This window comes from Nicotiana sylvestris, chromosome 10 (assembly GCF_000393655.2).
Source record: "Nicotiana sylvestris chromosome 10, ASM39365v2, whole genome shotgun sequence".
Taxonomy (NCBI): domain Eukaryota; kingdom Viridiplantae; phylum Streptophyta; class Magnoliopsida; order Solanales; family Solanaceae; genus Nicotiana; species Nicotiana sylvestris.
Genome location: NC_091066.1, coordinates 145,211,227 through 145,223,094, shown reverse-complemented (window position 1 = coordinate 145,223,094; position 11,868 = coordinate 145,211,227). Strand labels below are relative to the sequence as shown.

Here is an 11,868-nt window from a genome sequence, read left to right as displayed (position 1 = left end):
TCAGACTAAGCTGCAACTACAGAGCATACTCAGACAGAACCTTGACTCAGTTACCAAGATAAATCTTTTCTGATGTGGAAGATCAGACTATGCTGCAACCACAGAGCATACTTAGACAGTACCTTGGCTCTGATACCAATTGTTGCGGAAGCCAAATGTATATAGTGTGAATAAGTCACAACTACTATACCAAAAATTATGACAGCCACCAAATAATAAATAAGACAATAAAGCAACAATAAAAGGAACACCAGAATTTACGAGGTTCGGCTAATTTTGCCTACTCCTCGGACACAACCAATATTTTATTCCACTCCAAAAATACAAGTGAAATAATACTAAAGAGAGAAGATACAAATGCCTTAAGAAGATAAGAAGGCAAATGAGAGGTGTGTTTAAATCCTAAACAATAGGCCTTCTTTTACAGGGAGAAAATCCCCCCAAACTCAAGAGCCCACCAATGTGGGACAAAAAATTTGCCAAACTTCAACATTCTCAAAGATATGGAGAAGAACGAAGAATCTTGGGAAAAGATGGCTGAGAATTTAGGTTCTCATTCACGGTGACTCAAAGGGCATTATTGAACAAAGTCATCAGAATTTGCCCTATCATATCAGGTCTTGCTTCCTTTATTTTGGAGCATTTTTGGAGGACAAAGTGATTAAAACTCCAAAGTTAACAAGATTATAGAAGGATTTGTAATAAGTTGTGGAGGCAAGAGGTTGGAGGATATAGCAGAAGGTTACTTGGAGAATCTTATCGGACGAAATCTTGTAATGGTTGCTCAGAAGTCCAATTTAGATGGTAAGGTCAAAGAGTGTCACCTTCATGATGTATTGCTTGACTTCTGCAAGGAAAGAGCATCTGAGGAGAATCTTCTACTATGGATAAAATGGTAATATGATAATTAATTATACTTTATTTATTCAATCTATCAAGTTCTCCAAGTTATATTTGAGAATTAATGATATGATTTTACTAATATATATATTTACAGCGATCAAGTATATAAGTTATATTTGGGATTCAATGTTATGGTTTTGCTAATTTATATATTCGATAGGGATCAGAGTGCCAATCCTTTTTCCTGTGTTTACTCTCACAAGCAGCATGCTCAACGTCGTTTGGCCTTTTCTGAAGTGGATAATCTTGTAGACTGGAGCTCGTCTTGCTCACTTGTTGGCTCTGTACTTTTCAAGAATGAAGCAGCAGACTTGTACCCTCGTGGCTTACCCGCACATGCTTTGGCGATTTCACGCATTTTACAGAATTTCAGGTTCCTAAAAGTGTTGGATTTGGAGCACTACATTGTTATTGATTCTTTCCCAAGCTATCTAGTTTACTTGAGATATTTCTCTGCACAAATTGATCAGACGTCAATTCCTTTATTCATATCCAAACTCTGGAACCTTGAAACTCTGATATTAAAATGTCGTAAATGAGAGTATACAACTCTGCTACTACCCATTACAGTTTGGGAGATGGTTAAATTAAGACATCTGCATATTTCTGAGTTCGGTATGTATGAAGAAGAATTACTTGAGAACTCTGCAGAACTTTATGATCTGGAAACTTTTTCTGCTCCATATTTTTCTTCTGTCGAGAATGCGGAATTGATGTTGAGAAAAACACCTAATCTGATAAGTTCAGCTGCTGCCAACTACCAATTCTAGAAGCCCACCATTGTTGAAGCCACCAACCCATTCTAGAAGCCACCATTGTTGAAGCCTCCATTGTTGAATGAAGAATTCAACCACCAACCACCTTCTTTAAGGCTATAAATAGAGCCTTATGTTTTACACAAAAACATCAATCCAGAGAGATTGAAATACAATCCAGGAAGAGATTGTGAGAACAAAAAGAGAGTTTGGTGAGGTTTTTTGTAGAGAGAAATTCTTGGTGTAAATTCTCTATAATTCTATTCTTGTGAAATAGAGTTGTTTTTCCTCCCAAATAATCTTCATATTGATCCGAGAATCACAACAAGTGGTATCAGAGCCTTCGATTCTGTGTTCATCGAGAAATATCGGAACACTGAAAATTTCAACCCGGATTTACGTTTTTCGGAAACGTGATCTTCGGTGTGTTTTGATCATTTCATTAGATTCCTTGCGTCGATACGAATTCAACGCAATTTTCCGGAGGCCAAACAAAGCTAAAACGAAGAAGTTATGGCAATTTTTTTTCTTCTGCCCAAGGAAGAAGATGATGAATAGTAACTGCCCAGTCAGCGCCACATCAGCATCCAGTCAGCACCACATCATCATCCAGTCAGAGCCACATCAGCATCCAGTCAGCGCACGTCAGCATCCAGTCAGCGCCACATCAGCATCCAGTCATCATAAAATTTTTAGAAATTTATGAAATAACCCCTAAAGTTACTGAAATTATAAATCTGCCCCACAAGTTCAGTATATTTTCGATTTAACCCCAAAAGTTTGGTGTAAATTTTGAAAATTTTCTGGAGGCCCTATTTTGACCCAAGAAGAGTCAATCCTACCATTTTTCACCATTCCGGACGTGTTGGTGAGTTCCGTTTGGTGAGATTCTGCTCCAAAATTTTGACCAAGCCATTTTAAAGACATAATGGAAGAGTCATCATCATCTGGAGCTATGATAAAGCTTACTGCCACAAATTACACATTGTGGAGACCTCGGATGGAAGATCTCCTCAGTTGTAAAGATTTGTTTGATCCCATAGAAGCAAAGGGTAGGAACCCCGATTCCACCAAAGAAGCAGAGTGGAAGAAATTAAACAGAAAAACTATCGGTCAAATTCGACAATGGATTGACGATAGCGTTTTTCATCATGTTGCACAAGAGACAGATGCGTATGCCCTCTGGGTGAAGTTAGAAGGGATGTATCAAGCCAAGACCGCTAGGAACAAAGCCTTGTTGATGAGGCGTTTGGTAAATTTGAAGTTAAAGCACGGAACTTCAGTTGCCGAGCATACCAGTGAGTTTCAGAGCTTGATAAATCAATTATCGTCTGTTGACATGCCGCTCGGGGATGAGATGCAAGCCCTACTACTTCTTAGTTCTCTTCCTGATAGTTGGGAGACGCTGGTAGTCTCTCTCAGTAATTCAGCTCCTAGTGGAAATCTGACCATGTCTATGGTTAAAGATGCCTTATTTAATGAAGAAGCCAGAAGAAAGGACATCGATCATGGTGAGTCGCATGCCCTTATTACAGAAAGAGGGAGACAACAAGAAAGAAGTCAAGATAAGAGGAGAGGCAGAAGCAAGAGTAGGGGAAAATCCACGGATGGTAGGAAGTCATCATATGCGTGCTACCACTGTGGAATAAAGGGCCATTTAAAGAAGAACTGCAGAAAATTGCATAAGGAGAAGGAGCAGTTGAAGCAAAAGGATGGAGATGCATTAGTCACTACCCACGGAGAGGTAGCCATTTGTTCCATCCAAGAAGAGGCATGCCTTCACGTCTCAAGTCAAGAAGAAAACGAATGGGTGGTAGATACTGCAGCATCATACCATGCCACATCCCGAAAAGATTTCTTCACAACATACAAAGCAGGAGACTTTGGAGTAGTGAAGATGGGGAACACTTCTTCCTGTGAGATAGTTGGAATTGGTGATATCAAAATACAAACAAATATCGGGAGTACAATGATATTGAAGGATGTCCGTCATGTGCCAGATCTTCGTCTAAACCTAATATCAGGTATAGCTCTTGACAAACAGGGCTATGAAAGTTATTTCGGAAAAGGCACATGGAAATTGCTGAAAGGGGTTATGATTCTCGCTCGAGGACATATTTGTGGCAACTTATATAAAACTCATGTGAAGGTATGTTCAGACAGCCTCAATGTTATGGAAAAAGAGGCGTCTCAAAACCTGTGGCACCAGAGACTCGGTCACATGAGTGAAAAGGGGATATCAATTCTAACGAAAAAGCAGCTTATCAGAATGGACAAGAATGCTGCTTTAGACCCTTGTAATCATTGCTTATTCGGAAAGCAACATAGAGTCTCTTTTACATTTTCTTCAACCAGAAAATCAGAGTTACTCAGTCTGGTACACTCTGATATTTGTGGTCCCATGGAGGAGAAGTCACTTGGCGGCAATAGGTATTTTCTGACTTTCATTGATGATGCTTCTCGAAAGGTGTGGGTGTACTTCTTAAAGACAAAGGACCAGGCTTTTGATTATTTCAAGATATTTCATGCCATGGTAGAGCGTGAAACGGGAAAGAAATTAAAATGCCTTCGCTCAGATAATGGAGGCGAGTATACTTCCAAGGAGTTCGATTCCTATTGCAAGAGACAAGGGATTCGACATGAAAAGACGGTCCCACGCACCCCACAACACAATGGAGTAGCCGAGAGAATGAACCGGACAATTATGGAAAAAGTCAGAAGTATGATCAGTATGGCAAAGCTGCCTAAGCCATTCTTGGGAGAAGTTGTTCTCGCCGCTTGTTACCTAATCAACCGGTCACCATCAGCCCCGTTGAATTTTGAGGTTCCAGAGAAAATATGGTCGGGTAAGAATCCCTCATATTCTCACTTAAGGGTATTCGGTTGTTTAGCACATGCACATGTATCCAAGGAGCTCAGGAAGAAGCTTGATGGTAGAACTATACCATGTATCTTCATAGGCTATGGAGATGAAGAATTTGGGTATAGATTATGGGATCCAATACAGAAGATGGTGATCAGAAGTAGGGATGTTGTATTCCACGAAAACCAGACAATTGAAGACATTGAAAAGCCCACAATGTCTTATGAAAGAGGTTCCAGTGCCCAAAAAGTTGGTCCAGATCCACTACCATTGCAGTTTGACACAAATAGCATGGGGGAGCATGAAGCAGTACCAGAAGCAGAACAGGAGGATGTTTGGCAGGGGGAGGCACAAACCCCTCAGGAAACTACAGAACCATCACAGGGGAACGATGATGGTACACATCCTGAAGCTAATAATCAACAACCTCGTCGATCTGAACGAGGTCAGATTCCATCAACTCGATACCCAGAAACCGAGTATATTCTACTTTCTGAAGATGGAGAACCAGAGAGTTTCCATGAAGCTATATCTCATACGGATAAAGAAAAATGGCTGCAAGCAATGACCGAAGAGATGAACTCTTTACAGAAAAACAACACTTATGAGATTGTGAAACTTCCACAAGGAAAGAAGGTACTGAAGAGTAAATGGGTATTCAAGCTGAAGAAAGATGGCAGCGGAAAGGTGGTGAAGCACAAAGCCCGGTTAGTAGTCAAAGGATTCCTACAGAAAAAGGGAATTGACTTTGATGAAATATTTTCACCAGTTGTAAAATTGACTTCAATCCGCATCATCCTTGGATTGGTAGCCAGTTTGAATTTGGAGCTTGAACAAATGGATGTCAAGACAGCATTTCTTCATGGTGATCTAAATGAAGAAATCTATATGGAGCAGCCGGAAGGTTTTGAGGTTTCAGGAAAAGAAAACCTCGTCTATAAGCTTACGAAAAGTTTATATGGCCTAAAGCAAGCACCGAGGCAGTGGTACAAAAGGTTTGACTCATTTATGGTAAGTCAAGGATATAAAAGGACTGCTGCAGATCAGTGTGTTTACATTCAGAGATTTTCGGATGGCAATTTTGTTGTACTTCTACTTTATGTAGACGACATGTTGATCGTCGGACAAGATGCAACAAAAATTAGACAGTTGAAGAAAGAACTCTCTAAGTCCTTTGAAATGAAAGACTTAGGTCCAGCTCAACATATTTTGGGATTGCAGATAACTCGAGATAGGAGAAACAAGAAGTTATGGCTATCTCAAGAAAATTACATTGAACGGGTGATCAAACGGTTCAATATGAGTAATGCCAAACCGGTAGGTGTCCCTTTGGCAAATCACTTCAAGTTGAGCAAGAGTTTGTGCCCCTCATCCAAGAAAGAGATTGAGGAGATGTCTACAATTCCATATTCTTCAGCAGTTGGAAGCCTGATGTATGCCATGGTTTGCACGAGGCCATATATCGCACATGCGGTAGGTGTGGTAAGTCGTTTTCTTTCTAACCCTGGAAAGAAACATTGGGAGGTAGTTAAGTGGATTTTCAGGTATCTTAAAGGTACTTCAAAATCAAGTCTGTGCTTTGGGGGAGTTGATCCAGTCTTGGAAGGCTATACAGATTCAGATATGGCCGGAGATCCTGATGGAAGAAAATCAACCTCAGGATATGTTTATACTTTTGCAGGGGGAGCTGTGTCATGGCAGTCAAGATTGCAGAAGTGTGTTGCACTATCCACAACTGAAGCAGAGTATATTGCTGTAGCGGAAGCTGGAAAAGAAATGTTGTGGCTAAAGCGGTTTCTCCAAGAACTAGGGATAAATCAAACAGAGTATAAGATACATTGTGATAGTCAAAGTGCAATTGATTTAAGCAAAAACTCAATGTATCATTCTCGGACAAAGCACATCGACATTCGCTATCACTGGATACGCGAGGTGATGAATCAACAACTGTTGAAACTAGTGAAGATCCATACGAAGGAGAATCCAGCAGACATGTTAACAAAGGTGGTCACTCAAGAAAAGTTAGAGCTGTGCAGAGACATAGTTGGAATAACTTTCAAATAGTAGCTGCGTTGGAATGCAGCTGAAGGGGGAGAATTGATAAGTTCAGCTGCTGCCAACTACCAATTCTAGAAGCCCACCATTGTTGAAGCCACCAACCCATTCTAGAAGCCACCATTGTTGAAGCCTCCATTGTTGAATGAAGAATTCAACCACCAACCACCTTCTTTAAGGCTATAAATAGAGCCTTATGTTTTACACAGAAACATCAATCCAGAGAGATTGAAATACAATCCAGGAAGAGATTGTGAGAACAAAAGAGAGTTTGGTGAGGTTTTTTGTAGAGAGAAATTCTTGGTGTAAATTCTCTATAATTCTATTCTTGTGAAATAGAGTTGTTTTTCCTCTCAAATAATCTTCATATTGATCCGAGAATCACAACATAATCTTCGAAAACTGAGTTGTGAAGTCGAGGGTGAGTTAAGCGATGGGTACCATATATTGGATTTTCCAACACGACTTGAGATACTACGGATTTATAAAGTACGATATTCCAGTGAGAACATCCCCTTTTGTATATCTGCCCCAAATCTCAAAAGCTTGACAATATCTGGATTTCGCCTGAATCCTCAAAACTTATCAGCAATTGCTCAGCTTCAGAACCTTCAGGTACTCAAACTTTACTATGTTAGATTTGGCTATCCTAGTAAATGGAAGGTGAACAATGGCGAGTTCCCTCAGCTCAAAGTCTTGAAACTACAAAGACATTGTCCCCTTGAAGAATGGACTGTCGCGGATGATGCATTTCCTAACCTTGAACAGCTGTTTCTGGATAGTTGTCGATCACTTAAGGAGATCCCTTCTAGTTTAGGGGACATCTCTTCCCTTAAGTACATTGAGGTAACGGAATGCAACGAATCTGTTGCCAAGTCAGCCAGGGAAATCCGAGAAACACAAGTTGAAGATTATCAAAATGCCGATTTCAAGCTCTTCATGTGGAAGAATAATTCAGGTACACTACTGAGAAAATACATCTGTATTCAGTCTCATTACAAACTCTATAAACTGCAGATGAATGTTTTCCAGATGATGATTTTGCAGATGATTTCTAAGGCGGGGTGGAGGAGCTGGCTATTGGAAGCTGGGACCTAAACTTGGAGACATGTCCGAATGGATTTGATTTCTTGGCTCATTACAAAACGAGTCTATTACTCAAATGGTCACTTAACTATTTCAAATTATCTTCCAAAGTCACTTTTCTTTCGTTTGTAACAACAAAGTCACTTAACTATGCCTATTGCACTCACAAGGTCACTCAACTAGATTTTTCAAATTTTGAATTGCCAAACACCTATTTTACCCTCTAAATTATAAACATTTATCTTCTTTTTATTTTTTTGAACTTTTTAATATTATAATTTTTTTCCTTTTTAATTTACATTATGGACTTGCCTATAGAATAAATAAATATTATTTATAAATTAAAAAAATAAAAAGTATTTAAGCATATATAATGCTGAATAACAAAATAATGAGCATAGTAAAAATTAGAAAATTTGTTAGTAATAATAATTTTAGTATTAACAACAAAAATTTAAAAATTTATTTACACAATTCGGAATGAAAGAAAATAAAGGTTGTAAAATATATATTCCATGCACGTAATATAAAAATAATTATTTAAATAATGGTACTTTTATAATATACATTATATATTCTTGAAAATTATACTCAATTATATTATATATATTCGCTGCACGACTTAATATAACATATTTTACCCTATACAGATAGTCTCCCTACTTTTCGGTGACATAAACTTTGTGTCGTCTGAAAGTTAAAAAATAAATAAAAAGAAGATAAATATTTACTTAGCGGGTAAAATATGTATTTGGCAATCCAAAATTTGGAAAATCTAGTTGAGTAACCTTAGGCATAGTTCAGCGACTTTGTTATTATAAACTAAAGAAAAGTGACTTTAGAAGATAATTTGGGATAGTTGAACGACCATTTGAGTAATTGAGGTTCAAGATAACAACAAAAGAAATTATTTCTGACACAATCAAACAACAGATTTCAAACAAAGAACCTACAGAAAAGTCCTTCTACCTCTTCATATTGATTTTCAGGATCTTGCTTAGAAATACCGCATAACTTCTCGAGTCACGTTACATACATTGTATTCCTAGCGAATGCTCTAAATTTGAATTCATACAATCGTTTGTTGGCATTATTGTATCCTAAAGACAATTTCCAGGAACTTTTAATTTCTTGTGCATCAAATTAAGGTTGTATTGTGGCCCGGGCCCGGATCAATCGGGCCGGCCAACGGGCCTGGGCTTGAGGCGGGCCTGGCCGAGGCGGTCACGTGCCAAACGGTCCCAATGTGTGGAACCGGCCCACGGCGGTCCTAAGCCCACATGGTCCCGGGCTAAATGGGCCGGGCCCGCGGGCCTAAACGGGTCTAACGGGTTTTTTTCGTTTCAGGCTAATTTTTTTTATCTAAGGCATTTTCTTGTAAACTATATATGTATATACTAGTATAAATTTTTTAAAATATAGCTATATAAATATATATAATATGTATATATAAGGGTGTATTATGTGTATATATAATTATATATTGCCTTATATATATGTATGTATGTATATATATATATATATATATATATATACATACACACACACACACATATATATAGGCTATTTTTTTAATTTTTTTTATCTAAGGTACTTTCTTGTAAACTATATATGTATATACTAGTATAAATTGCTTATATATAGCTATATAAATATATATAGTATATATAGTATGTATAGTATGTATATATAAGGTTGTATTATGTGTATATATAATTATATATATATATATATAGTTTATATGTATTAGATATATATATATATATATATACATACATACATACACATACACACACACACATATATATAGGCTATTTTTTTAAATTTTTTTTATTTAAGGCACTTTCTTGTAAACTATATATGTATATACTAGTATAAATTGCTTATATATAGCTATATAAATATATATAGTATGTACAGTATGTATATATAAGGGTGTATTATGTGTATATATAATTATATATTGCCTTATGTAATATATATTGCCTTATATATATGTATGTATATATATATATAGTTTATATGTATTAGATATATAATATATATACTATATCAAATTTAAACACAAAATAAATTGCAAAGAAATATTCAAGGGAATGTCTTATATATTTTACTATTACGACATTAACAAAGAATGACAATATCTTTCTTAGTCTTCCTCCCCCCAATGGAATGAGCACAACAATGTATTAATACCACCATTAAAAGGAAAAAAACTAAGGAAGATGTGCCAAAATACAAGTTACATGTTATACTACTACAAAAAAGACCTTTAGCGGCAATACAAAACGGCTTTAGCGGCAATAGCCGCTAAATCTTTTACCAGCCATTAGGGTTTTGCCGCTGATGTTGGGGTCGGCAAAGCCTTTAGCGGCGTTTCTCGCAAAAGCTGGTAAAGGGTATGGTTTATTGCCGCTAAAAATTATTATCTTTAATGGCAATTGTTTGCGGCAATTATAATGGCTACTAAATCCAATCCAAAACGGTCAACTATACCTCTTTAGCATCTATTTTTATAGCCGCTAAATTCAAACTAATTGCCGTTAAAGGTTCGCATTTCTAACGGCAATGGTTTGCGGCAATTATAGTGGCCACTAAATCCAATCCAAATGGCTAATTATACTTCTTTATCATCCATTCTTATAGCCGCTAACTTCAAAATAATCGCCGCTAAAAGTTCGCATCTCTAACGGCAATTGTTTGTGGCAATTATAATGGTTACTAAATCCAATCCAAACGGCTAGCTATACTTTTTTACCATCCATTTTTATAACCACTAAATTCAAAATGGTTGTCGCTAAAAGTTCGCATCTTTAATGGCAATTATTCTATTGCAATTAAAAAGGCAATACTATCCCTTCTTAAACATCTTAGTTTGCCCTTTAGAGTCCATTTTAATAGTTAATATGTTTAACTAAATTGCCGCTAATAATCAATAGCTTTAAAAGCCATAAGCGATAATAGCAATAATTTGGCCACAATTAATAATATATAGTTACTACATTTGTATAGAATATGACCCAAATAATAAAATATATTAATATTAATTAAAAAAATATAATATATCTCATAAAATCTTAACAAACAAAAGAAAGTAGTAATCAAAAATATTAATATCACAGTAACTTAAAACATAAAAATATATTGTTTGGACTAAATAGCAATGTCATCATTGTAATAATCCAGAATGATGGTCTTTAAATGATTTCCGCAACTTTTCATCATTTTGAAATCTTCCAACCGCTAAATCATCAAACATCATACTATATGACCTGAAATTATAAAATAATTGTGTTAAAGGTTAAAGTATATACATGAAGTGCTGAAATAAGAGACTAGTGTTATAGCTAACAGTGTAGATTTTATAGCTACCAGTGCATTTTCTTTTGCAGGAACAAATGAATTTCATTCTTTCTCACAGATTCCTAGTGCTGGAAGGAGCTACTAAACCTAGACAAGTCAAACTTCTAATCTAAGGATTAGAATTTCTAAAAGAAGATCACAGATTGAGAATTCAGGATGAGGGCATTTACACGACATGTGGAGCACCACATGAAAGGAAGATCTTAACTCGAAAGCTAAATGTTCACTGCCAGATATCTCATCACTCCACTGAGATACTCAGATTCAGAAGGAGAAGAACCTAAGAACATTTGGGAAAATTTGGAAATCATATGAGCAAACCAATTGTGCAGTGTCCGAGCACTCTTAAACCATTCAGCTAAGTCATGCAACTGAAGCAACTATACAAGAACCAAATAAATTAGTCCCAAATTGTAGCTCAACAAACCAGTTTGCTAGAAACTTTAAACAATGCAGAATAGAACAGACTTATAGTTATTAACTTCCCGGAGTAGCCACAAAAGTGCAGAAAGTCTTATTGTCAAAGCAAGGAAGAAGCCAAAATTCCTTTATAGTTTTGGTCAGCCCAAAATGTGCAGAAATTTCAGCTTCAAGCTGTGGAAAATTGCTGTCAAATACTACTCAAATCTTGATCACAAACAGCTGAACATTAGGCTTTTCAGAAGCTGCAAAAACTGGGCAGAAACTTCCAACAGAAACAAAAATTGAATTCAGCAAACAGAGGCCCTATCTAGCTGACACTTTGTGATATTAATTCATATGAGCAAACCAGTTGTGCAGTGTCCGAGCACTCTTAAACTGTTCAGTTGTGTAGTGTCAGTTTTAGAAGAGCTCGTATTTCTT

General features: G+C 36.7%; 1 pseudogene; it reads left to right on the top strand.

Moving 5' to 3' along the window:
- Positions 1 to 503: 503 nt before the first annotated feature.
- LOC138880075 (putative late blight resistance protein homolog R1B-16) lies at positions 504 to 7,634 on the top strand (annotated as a pseudogene).
- Positions 7,635 to 11,868: the final 4,234 nt, after the last annotated feature.